Here is a 13,769-nt window from a genome sequence, read left to right on the forward strand (position 1 = left end):
AGCTCTCGGTTGCCGATGTCGTAACTGACCTCCACCGGGTTGAGCTTCTGAGAAAAGGCAAATGGATGGAGGTGGCAGGGACTCCCCTGCTGCTGGGACAGGACCGCTCCCACTCGTCCCGGAGGCGTCGCTTCGACGATAAAGGGCCGATTGGGGTCAGGATGTACCAGGAGTGGAGCGGTAGTGAAAGGCTCTTTGAGAGAGTTGAAGGCGTCCGTGGCGGCAGGGGTCCATGACAGAGACTTGGGTTTATTACAGAGGAGGCTGTTGATGGAGCTGTAGTTCTGGATGGAACGCCGGTAGAAATTGGCAATGCCGAGGAATCGTTGGAGTTATTTGATGGTGGTAGGAGTGGGCCAGTTCTTCAGGAATCTGCTGCAATCCTCCGCCGAACCAGAGTAGGGCGCCGGCTTGGCCATGGGACTGGCGTGCACAGCTGGTGAGGAAGTGGTGGTGTTGTCAGCGGAAGTTCTTGCAGGTGATGGGGATGCCAGAAGAGTGGTGAGTGTTCGACGCAAAGCATCAACAAGGTCCTGGAAGGGGTCCGTGAGGCTCATGCTTGTGCCGATCAGTCTTGGTCCAGTCTTCTGTTACAGATAACCAGGACAGGAGGCTGAAAGAATGGTAAACACAGTTTATTGAGGCACAAGCAGAGGAGCAGGTAGTGTAGGGTGAGGTAACGGTGCTGGAGGTAGTGATGATGGGATCCGTTGGTGAAGAGTTCTAGACGCTGGAGTTAGTGGACACACACACACGCACACGATGGAGACTTAGGAGACACTGGAGATCACTGGAGAGAAGTAAGTATAGAGATCATTAGTCCTTAGAGTAAGCATGCAGGTTAGACGCTGACTTGGTGGGTGTGACGTGACATTCAGCCAAGTATGGTGACCCATACTCAGAATTTGTGCTCTGCATTTAACCCATCCAAAGTGCACACACACAGAGCAGTGAACACACACACACACACTGTGAACACACACCCGGAGCAGTGGGCAGCCATTTATGCTGCGGCGCCCGGGAGCAGTTGGGGGTTCGATGCCTTGCTCAAGGGCACCTAAGTCGTGGTATTGAAGGTGGAGAGAGAGCTGTGTGTGGTATTTGTAATGAACTGGTGATTGCAAGTGGATGAGGAGCAGGTGGGAGTGATTAGTACTCAGGTGAGGGAGTGCGCTGTGACTGGTTGGTGATGGAACCTGGCGTGTCTGTTACAACTCTCAGTTTTGTACAGTGGCGTAGCCAAGGGAGTGCCAGGGTGTGCCTGTGCCACCCACAGTGGCAGCATAAAAATAGATGCAGAATTATTTTTTATAGTCTCAATATATATATATATATATATATATATATATATATATATATATATATATATATATATATATATATATTAAATCAACCCTTTCAATATTTTAACTGACCCCTTGTTTCCATGGTGACGCGTCATGATTGTCACGTGACACACCGCAGCCACTAACAGATGTATTGGTATTCATTTTATTTAGTTTTTCATTTTTTATTAAAATATATACAAAAACTTGCTTACCATGTCAACTATCTGATATTCCGATTCTTCGTTTAAAAACCTTTATAAATTATCTTGATCTATAATGAGATGAGCGCTGCAGTTCAGAGTCCTGTCAGCCGGATTTAACGTACAGCACTTAACATACAGAATTTCCCAGTTTCTCCCGAAATACATGAAAGTATTTATCAGTATATAGTATATATCAGGCTGTTGAACTGGACGAAGAATAGAGTAAACTTTATTGTTCTGCTATGTCTGTCTGATATATGAATAAAACACGTCTGCAAATTACATTTGATTAGATAGTTTTTGCTGCTTCCATAGACATCAGTGTGTATTTTACAAACTACCAATGTATTGTTTTACTAGTGATTATGTATATTTAAATGTATGAAACCTAAAACAGATAATTTTTGATTGCACATTGCTAGCTAGCAATATGTCGCAGAGCTCTTTTCTTAATTTTTTTTAGCAAAAAACCTTGGCTTGATGGACAGCCGGACACAAGGCCTAACGTTACACCTGATGAGGATGTTTCTCCCTCCCCGGGCCCAACATCAACAGACAGTGTTGCCAGATTGGAAATTCAAAATTATCGTATTTGGAAAAAAATTAATACGTTAACAATTAACTACATTTTGACACGACCTGCAAATTACCACTAGGAGTATGGTTGGACGGAAGCAGTGGGACAAAAATACTATCCCATAATTTTGCACAGTAATCTGACAATAAATATGTCACACCCAGATTTTCATATGCACACACAGAGTCTCTTTTCTGGCTACGCTACTGGTTTTGTGTTCTGAGTGTGACTCAGTTGCAAATCCCGATCTCCACCCAAATATAAAAGATGCTGTCAGTCAATGAAGATTTAAGGGATGAACCTGAAACTTGACTGGACTCATTGCTGCATCCGAAAACTTAGGTAGGTGACTTGCTGCCTGGCTGCCGTATCAGGCAATGACTTTGCAGGCACCGTTTTTGCACGAAGAAACCTCATGAAACTGATTTTGGACAGGATTCTGAGGCAGAGTACTGGTTAAATGATCTACAGCAAAATATAGAGAGCTTTGGTGATAACTGAGTGGATATTTAATTAATGCAATATTAATTTATTGCTAGAAATGACATAAAAAGTGGAAAACGTTGATCAAAAACATACATTTACACACAAACTGACCACCGACCGCAACTTTCAGATGCCATCTTTATTTATTGGCTTAACTGTCACAGAATGGAACGCACAAGATTGTGGGATCTCAAAGGCAGCAAAGGATACATCCATGCTGCCTTTAAAAATCGGCTAGATGAAGGCATCTCAGGAGATAGGAACTGAAGCTAACATTGAATTAGGACGTGACTTGATGCCTTCCTACATTGGAATGCATCCTCTGAAGGCAGCATTTTTTTTTTTCGGATGCAGCCATTGGGCCTGATTTATTCATCTAGCCTAGAAACGCAGCTCCAAGTAAACAAATCAACTTGCGACAAGGTTCACATGTGATTCATGAAACATTCATGTGCAGCAAATCCCATCGTACAAATGATCTTATGTTGATATATAGAGTGGCTGAAAATAATCATCATTTGAATATCACGCCCTTAAATATTCACATTTTAGAAGCCTTGCCCCTAGAGTTTACGATGTGGAAAACATAACCTGGCCAAAAAAAGGGTCTTCTCCAATCAAGAGATAGAAGCTATGATCTTAGAAGTTGAGACAAACCAACTTGTGTTATTTGGGGGGGGGGGGGGGGTCACGCTGTCTAGTCTCTGTTTCCCTGGGTGTCCACTAGTGGGCTCACTTCCCCTTAGGCACTTCACCATAGGCACTAGAATTCCACTAGTCTTGTCCTGTCATCACAGTAATTGTTCTTTGATGCTTCCTCCCCAGCCTCTGAGCGGGATAGATGAAATGGTTTTGAGGATACCCGCCTGGTCGTGTTTCGTGGGACCAGGGGAGGTCACTCAGGAGTGAATGGTCCAGAGGAGGTCCAGCATCACTCTCCACTATGGCCCCCCGTCGACCCTGGGTTCGGATGGGAGCTGCCGTCTCACCATTGTGGACGGAGAGGGGAGAGGAGGCGCAAGTCTGCCGAGCCAGCGCTGCTGGACAAGATGGCCACCAGCCCAGTGCCGCTGCACAAGATGGCCGCCAGCTCAGCACCGTTGCGCAGAATGGCCGCCGACCCAGCGCCATGGCACAGGATGGCTGCCAAACCAGCACCACGAGGCAAGATGGAAGCCAGCCCAGCACCACAGCACAAGATGGCCGCCAGCCCAGCGCCACGAGGCAAGATGGACGCCAGCCCAGCGCCACAGCACAAGATGGCCACCAGCCCAGAGCCACTGCGCAGAATAGCCACCAACCCAGCACCACTGCCCATGATGGCCGCAGGTCCAGCGACACTGCACAAGATGGCCGTCAGCCCAGCGCCACGAGGCAAGATGGATGCCAGCACAGCGCCACACGCAAAGTGGTCACCAGCCCAGCGCCATTATGCAAACATTTTGGGATTATTTCTACAAGCTATCCAAAATCCTAGAGATTCCCAGGACTGTTCACGTCACATCTGCTGATCCAAAGACTGTTCATGTCACGTCTGGTGAGCCAGCACCACAGTACAAGATGGCCACCAACCCAGCGCCACTGCACAAGGTGGCCACCAGCCCAGAGCCACTGCAGAGGATGGCAGCTACAGTGGGCTTTCCTGAGTTGTTGACCCTCCAGAGTTGAGTCAGGTTCCTGTTGACCCTCCAGAGTTGAGTCAGGTTTCCGTTGACCCTCCAGAGTTGAGTCAGATTCCGGTTGCCCTCCAGAGTCGAGTCATATTCCCGTTGATCCTCCAGAATCGAGTCAGGTTCCGGTTGACCCTCCAGAGTCGAGTCAGGTTCCGGTTGACCCTCCAGAGTCGAGTCAGGTTCCAGTTGACCCTCCAGAGTCGAGTCAGGTTCCAGTTGACCCTCCAGAGTCGAGTCAGGTTCTCGTTGACCCTCCAGAGTCGAGTGATGTTCCAGTTGACCCTCCAGAGATGAGTCCGGTTCCAGTTGATCCTCCAGAGTGGAGTCAGTTTCCAATTGACCCTCCAGAGTCGAGGCAGGTTCCCGTGGACCCTCCAGAGTCAAGTCAGATTCCTGTTGACCTTCCAGAGTTGAGTCAGGTTCCGGTTGACCCTCCAGAGTCGAGTCAGATGCTCGTGGACCCTCCAGAGTCGAGTCAGGTGCTCATGGACCCTCCAGAGTCAGGATTAGTCACCATTGACCTTCCAGGGTCAGGGTTAGTCACCATCGACTTTCCAGAGTCAGGGTCAGTCACTGTTGACCTTGCAGAATCAGGGCTAGTTCCTGTTGACCTTCCAGAGTCGAGTCAGGTGCCAGTTGACTTTCCAGAGTTTATTCAGGTTCTGGTTAACCCTCCAGAGTCGAGTCAGGTGCTCGTGGACCCTCCAGAGTCGAGTCAGGTGCTCGTGGACCCTCCAGAGTCAGGGTTAGTCACCATTGACCTTCCAGAGTCAGGGTTAGTCACCTTTGACCTTCCAGAGTCAGGGCTAGTCACCGTTGACCTTCCGGAGTCAAGTCAAGTCACCGGTGATCTTCAAGGACAGAGTCAAGTCACCGGTGATCTTCAAGGACAGAGTCAAGTCACCAGTGATCTTCAAGGACAGAGCCAAGTCACTGGTGATCTTCATGGGAGAATTCAAGTCACCAGTGATCTTCATGAACAAAGGCAAGTCACCATTGATCTTCATGAACAAAGAAACACCATGGGATTACCAGAGTTGTGTCACTTCTCTGTGGAACTACCAGAGCCTCCCCACGTCTCTGATGAATTATCAGAGCCTCTCCACGTCTCTGATGAACTACCAGAGCCTCTCCACGTCTCTGCTGAACTACCAGAGCCATTCCACGTCTCTGCTGAACTACTAGAGTCTCCCCTTGGCTCGGCTGATCTACCAGAGTCTCTCCTCGACTCTGCGGAACTTCCAGAGTCTCGTCACTTCTCAGTTGAACTCTCTGAGCACCCGACTGATCCTGTTGTGGCCACGGAGGCTACCCTTAACTTGTTCATGTTCTTTGTTTCAGACTTGCCCAACCAGACTTGTTGTCCTGTTCATTCGAGCACATGGATGTGGTGGTCTTCTGCTCCGCCCTGGGGGGCATCTGTTTTGGCCGCACGGATGTGGTGGTCTTCTGCTCCGCCCTGGGGGCGTTTGTTTTGACCGCACAGATGCGGTGGTCTTCTGCTCCGCCCTGGGGGAGTCTGCTTCAGCCGCACGGATGTGGTGGTCTTCTGCTCCGCCCTGGGGGGCGTCTGTTTTGACCGCATGGATGTGGTGGTCTTCTGCTCCGCCCTGGGGGGCATCACGCTATGTCCTTCCTGGACTTGTTCTTCTGTCTGTTTTCCATCTTTGGACCTGGCCCTCCGTCCCTCCCCCTGTTCCTCCGCCGCTCCACCTCCCTCCTGGTCTCTTTGTGTCGTTTGTCTTCCCTTGGGTTCGGGTGGAGCATCTGGCAGCTGCTCCGTGGAGGAGGGAGTAATATCATGTTGTCTAGTCTCTGTTTCCCTGGGTGTCCACTAGTGGGCTCACTTCCCCTTAGGCACTTCACCATAGGCACTAGAATTCCAGTAGTCTTGTCCCGTCATCACAGTAATTGCACTCCTGCTAATTGCACCAGGTGCATTCACTTTATTGTCATTAGCCTCCCTATAATTACCAGTCTTTTCCTTTTATTTGTATGGAGTCCTTACCTTTCGTGTTTCCAGCCTTCTCATCCTCCGAGATTCTTCCTTGTCTTCTCGTCCTCCAAGTTCCCGTTCCATTCCCTTTCCTGTTCCCTCTTTTGTTTATTTGTTTTGGACTGATTGTTTGGTTTTGACCTTGGCTTGTTTCGACCACGATTTGGATTATCCTTAATTAAGATATCTGCAATTGGATCTCTCTCTCTGCCTGTGTTTCACTGGTCACGATCGTCACAGCCCGCTGATTCATCCTGACCAAAGCATTGCTTTTCGATCAAAACTACATGGAAAGACATGTTTCAACACTCTCATGGTAAATCGTAACTATTTTACAATTTGGTAAATCTGTGGTGAAATCATATCAATTTATTCAGTCTACTTATGACCCACTGAGGTTTGGTTTAGTGGAAGAGTCAGGGGTGAAACTTCATGCTTATTTATTTGTTTTTTTTATCATTTTTGTATGAATCAAATCAAAAGACGAAAATACCAACTTGTAAAATAGTTACATTTTCTTAAGTTATCAGGTTGGTGCAGTCATTTTCCTTCCAATAACATAATTCCACTGGTGACATGCTGTCACGTCAATAGGAATTAAATGTTCACTTTCAAAATTTCCCCTTTCCAGATTGTACTTTATGTTCAATTTTGTTGGATTTTAATACACACTGATAAATTTAATTGAGTCTTGGCACACATTTTCCTTGTTGGCTTGTTGCTTGGAAGTTGCTTTGGTTTGGCCTTTATGAATGTAACGGAAACAGGTCAATTTAGCTCAAAGGGAATCATTTAAGATTTTAAAGGGAATTTGAACAGAATCACTGTTTCACGGCTGGTCACGGAGACACCCTGTGATTCAGTGAATGAGCTGTTTAACATCAAATCTGCCCTGGATACTAATATCCAAACTATAGTGAAACACTATCAATTACCACAGTAACAAGATCGGCAGTTTAAGACATTAACTTGTAAGCACAAAACACACGATACTTCTCTTTTCAATATGAATAAGGCTTTATTAGATAAATCTAAGACATATACACTAAAATAACACATAAACGCACGCACTCACACATTCACACAGGTTGCAGGAAGATCGAACGTTAGGGAAAGATGAGTTTAAGAGAATGGAAATATGGAATCCCAAGTTTACAGCAATACGTTAAATTGCATAGACATGAACAACCATCAATCACGTAATTAGCCCTCGCATTGAGTTCCTCAATGTGACTAAAATTATATTAGATACACCAGCACAACAAATATCTGGGGATGCATTGCCTTCGTTTCCTGTGAAAGGGACTCCCGTTGAAAGGGGTATCCCGGTGTCGCTGATTGGCTGGAAGTTCAGTAGTGGCTGAAGTGACGTCTTGGGAAGCCCGTGGTTGTTGGGCGTTGGCTGAAAGTGCAGAGTCGTGTGTGCTGGTTGAAGTTGAACGGGCACCCGAGGTCAGGCGTCGGAGACTCAACGTTACAAAACTTAACTCAGAACACGAAACTCTCAAACGGAAAAGGAAAGAAATAAAGTTTGACGAGACTAGGTTGTGTTCCTTCTCATCGTGGCTAAGAAGCAGCAGGCGTGCAGGCTGAAGCACGCAGAACCGCGCTCAAAGAACAATGATGACTAAACAGCATGGCTAGAAGCTAAAAGCTAAAGCTAGGTAGCAAAGCTACAAGCTAAAAGCTAAGAGCAGGCATGACTAATAGCACAAGCAAGGCTAGAACTAAAAGCAAAGATTTTACGATGTCCTCAGTTTTTAAACTGGCCTGTTGGCCACACCTCAAATGTTGTCTTGACCAATCAGATATTGTCTTGGCTCGGGGGGTATCATAAATCATTTGTTTATCTTACCAAGCATGTGGTCCGAATTTTCCTGTCAAATGTGTGGGTTACACATAAATGAATATGGAGTGATGCGATGGACTGATTCATTTATGAGTGTTTTTGAGTTCATTCTGGTCCATATATATGTACAAAAGCAGTTTCTTTGCCATTCTCATGACAAATACTTTTCTGTGAAGACAGAGGTTTAAAGCCCTTCCCCCCCTTAGGAATTTCAGTCTGGTTCTGCTAGGTGGGGGGAAGTCAATGGAAGTGTTTAACTCATGGGTTTCCATGTGATGTCCAGCGTTGCATTTCAATTACGAACAACACATTTGGCACCAAATTTCTCTTCTTTGAATTGAAATTGTAAATAATTGTTCTAGTGGTGTTAATGTTGAAGCTGTTGTGTGAACAAGTTGGTTGGTCATCTTGCTTGGTTCTTGTGGCACTAGAACTGATTTATGACTTCCTGAGGAATTCGGCTCTCGTGTTTCAAACATCGCTTTGATAGACTCTTTAATTTGTCTGGTTCGACTCATTTCTGTTTACATGAAGGTGGTGTGCTTATACTTCACTGCACAATTAACAATGTAAAATGGAGCTTCTTCACCATGAAAGTCTTGATAGAATACTGGTCTCTCATTGGTCCAATGCAGTATTCTGTGGTCAAATGGTTTTGTATAATTACCACTAAACTTTGTCCCAGGAACATGTGAAAGTACAAGTCATGTTTCTAGTCAAATGTATCTAGTTCATTTTGTGTACATAACAAGATATTCAATCGAATTATTAATTCAGATCTTCACATCCATTTATTTGTTTATATCACAATAACTGAGACGCTGTACAGTTAGCCAGTCATCTAAACAAGCCTTAGTTAAATGGACATAAATCCTGTCTAATGCAATACAGATAGCCTATATGTACAAACAACATTTTATGAAACAAACCTGTGACTGCGAACTGTATATTTTTCTAGCTGATTTCTAAGAACTGCAGCACAAGATGAGGTAGACTGCACTGATGTTTTCATTCTGCTCAATGTTTTCTCATCCGTTATGAAAAAACAGAAGTGCATCCTGGTCGTGAACCAACTTCTCTTAAAAGCAGAAGTCTCGATAATGCAGCGTATCTCAATCGATTTGTTCAGGGCAGTGAAAGCAATAATTATCCTCACGCTAGACTTCACGCTGTTTTTCAAAAGCAGAATCCTCTCATATTTACTGCCTGCTTCAATGGAACACATTTCTGCTCAACTTCCAAGTGTCAGAAATTGCCCTGAGACAGAAAGAGAGAAGGAAGACAAGAGAGAAGAAAACATTACGAAATGTCAGCAGCTCGAATGGATTGCTGTTCAGTATCAGTCAAGACACTCCGAAAAGGAAAGTGAGAGAGAATATTCAGCTGTAGGTGATTGTGCACGTGTTTGCGCTATGCCGATGATTTTAAAATGTTTTTTTTGTTTTTCCATCAGGGGCGAGGTGCTCCCTTGGCTTATCTCCTCGGTAGTGGACGTGTTGAGGGACGATGTTCTAGGAAAATGAACTGTCGCCATATCCCTCAAACGCGTCCCCCTCGTACACTCCGAGGCGCATACACAAATATATAGCCACTCAGGCATCTCTGGTTTTTGTGCACACCTTGTTGCCTCCAGAGGGGCAATTACCAATGCTCACAGCCTGTCTGAGGTGTCAGTGGATTGGCTCCCATCCCAATCCTCTCCTTCTGTCCAACTCTACTGTCCATTAACAGCAGGGGAAATGATGTCCCTGCCTCTGATGCTGATGGAGATGTGACTGGGACAACAGATCCAATTGCCCTACGCTCCATTTATCTTTAGCAGTTAAAGTGGCGTTTTACCGTTTAGGAGAACTCTGAGGTGAGACTAACAACTAACCTGCATGGGCTCTGGGATGCAATGCAGAATAGTGCATAAATGTACACTAATATTATATTATATTATATTATATTATATTATATTATATTATATTATATTATATTATATTATATTATCTAGCTGCTAAAATAAATAAATAAATGTGTGCAGAAATGTGTGGTAATGAATAATCTATTACTGTTTCATGTTACCTCATGGGCCCATCAGTTAGTGTCAGTTTTGGGATTTCGCTAAAATTTATTGTTTAGCACAAACAAACCAACCAATCAACTATAAATAAATAACATTAAAAGTACATTAATACAATTAAACAAACTATAAGTACTAACTTACAAACTAAATACATTTGCAACAATTATTTTAACATTTTAACAGTCTGTCACTACTGTCTCTTTATTTAGTGTTTTATTAACAAAAGTAAATCTAAATCTTTTTAGATTACCCCCTGCATATCCTGGCCATAGGGATATTATTATTATAAATTTAATTTATTTTTTATTTACTTTTTTCACAGTCGAAGACTTCCTGGTTGACCACAGACTGTTCCTACACGTGCAATCACAGATATACACAAAAAACACAATTTCCATTAATTCGGTTTATAAACGTTAATCTGATGTTTCACTGGAAAACAGTCATTACATTTTGATATATACATTAGTTTGTGTGTGTGTGTGTGTGTGTTTTTGTATATATATATATATATATATATATATATATATATATATGTTCATGTATAAGAGACAGATGTAGATGTATTGTTCACAATAAGATAATATAATTAGAGAGTCATTTTTTCATTTTATTTAAATACTACTCTAAGTAAATTTCCCATGCATCTCTTTGTTTTCAAAATGTACAAAATATACATATATAATTGTTTAAGACAGAGGCTTGACTTAAAAAGACTTCTCAATGGCAACTCGTCTTTTTCTGTTCTACAAGAGACAGTTCGAGCTGGAAACCCTCTGCCAGGGGACAGGTTGACGGTAGAGGCTTTTGGAAGCCCTTTCAGGAGGGTCCACTCATTAGTGGTCAGCTGCACCCTGAACATTCAGACTCTCCTGTGCCCCCTCTCCTCCTCTCCAGCCCCTGATGAAACCCTTTTCTCCCACTCAGAAAAAGAAAATGGCTGCAGGAGGAGGAGAAAATCTTAGAGGTGCATTGCACAGAGAGTCCTGGATGTCAACAGGCCCATAATGATACCTGATAGCCCCTGGAAAACACTCCTCTCTCATGCCCCCTTTTCTTCTTTTTTTATTTTCCTCTTTTCCTTTTCCTAGAGCCCTTCTCTGTCCTACACACCTCTAGGACGCGATGCGGTTGAAAGCATAATTAGAGGTAAAACAGTGACTGTATGTCCCATTATTCTTCGCAAAGCCCTTTGTTTTTAAACCTCTCTCCTCAAAATTCTCCTTTTCTCTCTGACTTTTTGAAAAGATGCTCTAAAGAAGGTGGGTGGGGGGTAGGGAGAGTGAGAGGGTGAAAAGTGGGAGCAAGAGAGAGAGAGAAAATGCAAGAGAGTTCCCTCTGCGAGTCGCCAAGGTGCTCTCTAGTCCATTGTGCAGTGTGCTGTCAGGTTAAATTAGGGAGTACAGGCTCTGTGAGTGCAAAAAAAATCAATACTTGATGGAAGATTGCTCCCCGGAAAATCTGTTTTGATTCCAGGATTAATTCTTGACCAAAGGCTCCGCTGAAATGACATGCCATTAGGGCCGAAAATGAACACATTCGGCAGTGGAAATTGGATGGAAATGTGTCAGGTGATTGCCCCGGCTGCTTGTTTTGCTCTCCTGGAGAGCGATGGAGGAAGAGAGAGCGCAGGAAGGGGGAAAGTGTGGCTCTGGAGGAAGGTGTGGCAGCAAAAAGCCTTGGATCCACAGGCCCCTCAGAATCCATTTTCAGGCCTTCGCCGCATGCCTCCGGAGTATTCTCTGGACCATTGTTGTCCGGCTCCGGCAAATGCACTCTGTGCAAGGTGAAATGCATTTGTCCACTGGCTGCGTCTCTCCTGTGTGTTCCCACAAATCGCAAGATGAAGAATAGCCCATCTTAAAATAAAGCAGGGACCTCTTTTCTTTGTCTCTGTGGTGCGGACGAAAGAAAGGGAAAATGCAATATTGATGAGAGTAATGTTTATCATCACTTGTAGCATATCTCCTGCACCTGAGTACAAGAAAAACAAGAAATAACATGCTTTAAAAGCAGTATAACGTGCTGTAACTAGTTTTAAAATGAAAGAAGCCATTAAAATAAATTGTATTTATTTCAGTAATATTAATTATATTTCTTTATTTTGATTTATATTTATATATTTATTTATTTAAAAAAGTCAGTTATTTATATATCAGTTATATATATATATATATAGAGAGAGAGAGAGAGAGAGAGAGAGAAGTACCAACACTTAAATACATTTATTTATTTTAAAACTTGTATGAATAAATTTTAAATAAATAAATATAAATATAAAATATCTATCTATCTATCTGTCTGTCTGTCTGTATATCTATCTATCTATCTATCTATCTATCTATCTATCTATCTGTCTATCTGTCTGTCTGTCTACGTTTTACATTCATAATTACTGTACTGTACTTAAATGCATGTTAATTTCATAATTATTCTTCCTTAGATGCTTACAGGTACATGAGTACACTTTCAGTTCTGAAAGTCTACTGATAGCCTAATATATATATATATATATATATATATATATATATATATATATATATATATATATATATATATATTTGAATGATTATTTATTTGTTCATTTAGAAGTTATTGTTCTTGTATATTACGTTTAACTGTATGATATGTACGTTTACTGTAAATATAGATGGATGCATTCAAATAAACCTGAAATATGCTAATTTCATAATTATTTCATCTTAGATTTTTGCTGAAATGTATGTTTTCAGTTTGTGAAAGTCTAATGTGAGCTTAAACTTGCTAAGCTGTTTAACTTTTCTACTGAGCCTAAGCAGTAAAATCACTGCATGTTGGTTTTTCAATTAAATTTCACCGTGGATTCCTGAGGGTTCCCAGCACCTGTGATGAATTTGGATTTTCCACACTGATATCAGAACTGAACAAAGTGCTAACGGTGAGGAAAATAACCTTCAATGGATACATTTCTACCCACTGGGCAAATAGAGGATGATTCTCTTCTCATAAAACTCTCACCTGCTGCGTCACTTCACTGTCTGAACATCACACGGCTTGTAAAAACTGGGCCCATTAGGAGACATAATTTATAACAAGGATCAAGTACCATTCACAACCGTGCAAGGCACCTTTGAGGATGACAAATGACTCACGTAGAGCTCATTTTAAATGTTGCATACCTACAAATTATTCCTTTCCAGAAATAACAGTGAAGATAAATGAGGTGTTTTAATTAGCATAATTATAAAAGTCATAGTTCTGATGAGGTGGATTCATCCTCTTCACATTCCAATACTGCTCTATTTAGCGTATGTAACATAATACTTTGAATTAGACTAGTCAGATTAATTAGACTTCTCATTAAACATGGCACTTTTTGAGAAATAAAGTCATGTTTCTTAACTGATGTTGGCATTTTAATTAATGTATTGATCTTATAAGGCTAATAAATATTCCAACTCTCACTTTGTCTTTTTGTTCAAGAATACCAGGGGGAAACAATTGTCAGCTCCTTTAATTTTCATTTAAGTGTTTACTCTAATTATTATTATTGGCTATAAGGTAGCCTTTGTTGACAGTAGCTTGAGCCGTTTAAACTCAATATGATTCC

Source organism: Carassius gibelio, chromosome A24 (assembly GCF_023724105.1).
Source record: "Carassius gibelio isolate Cgi1373 ecotype wild population from Czech Republic chromosome A24, carGib1.2-hapl.c, whole genome shotgun sequence".
Lineage (NCBI taxonomy): Eukaryota > Metazoa > Chordata > Actinopteri > Cypriniformes > Cyprinidae > Carassius > Carassius gibelio.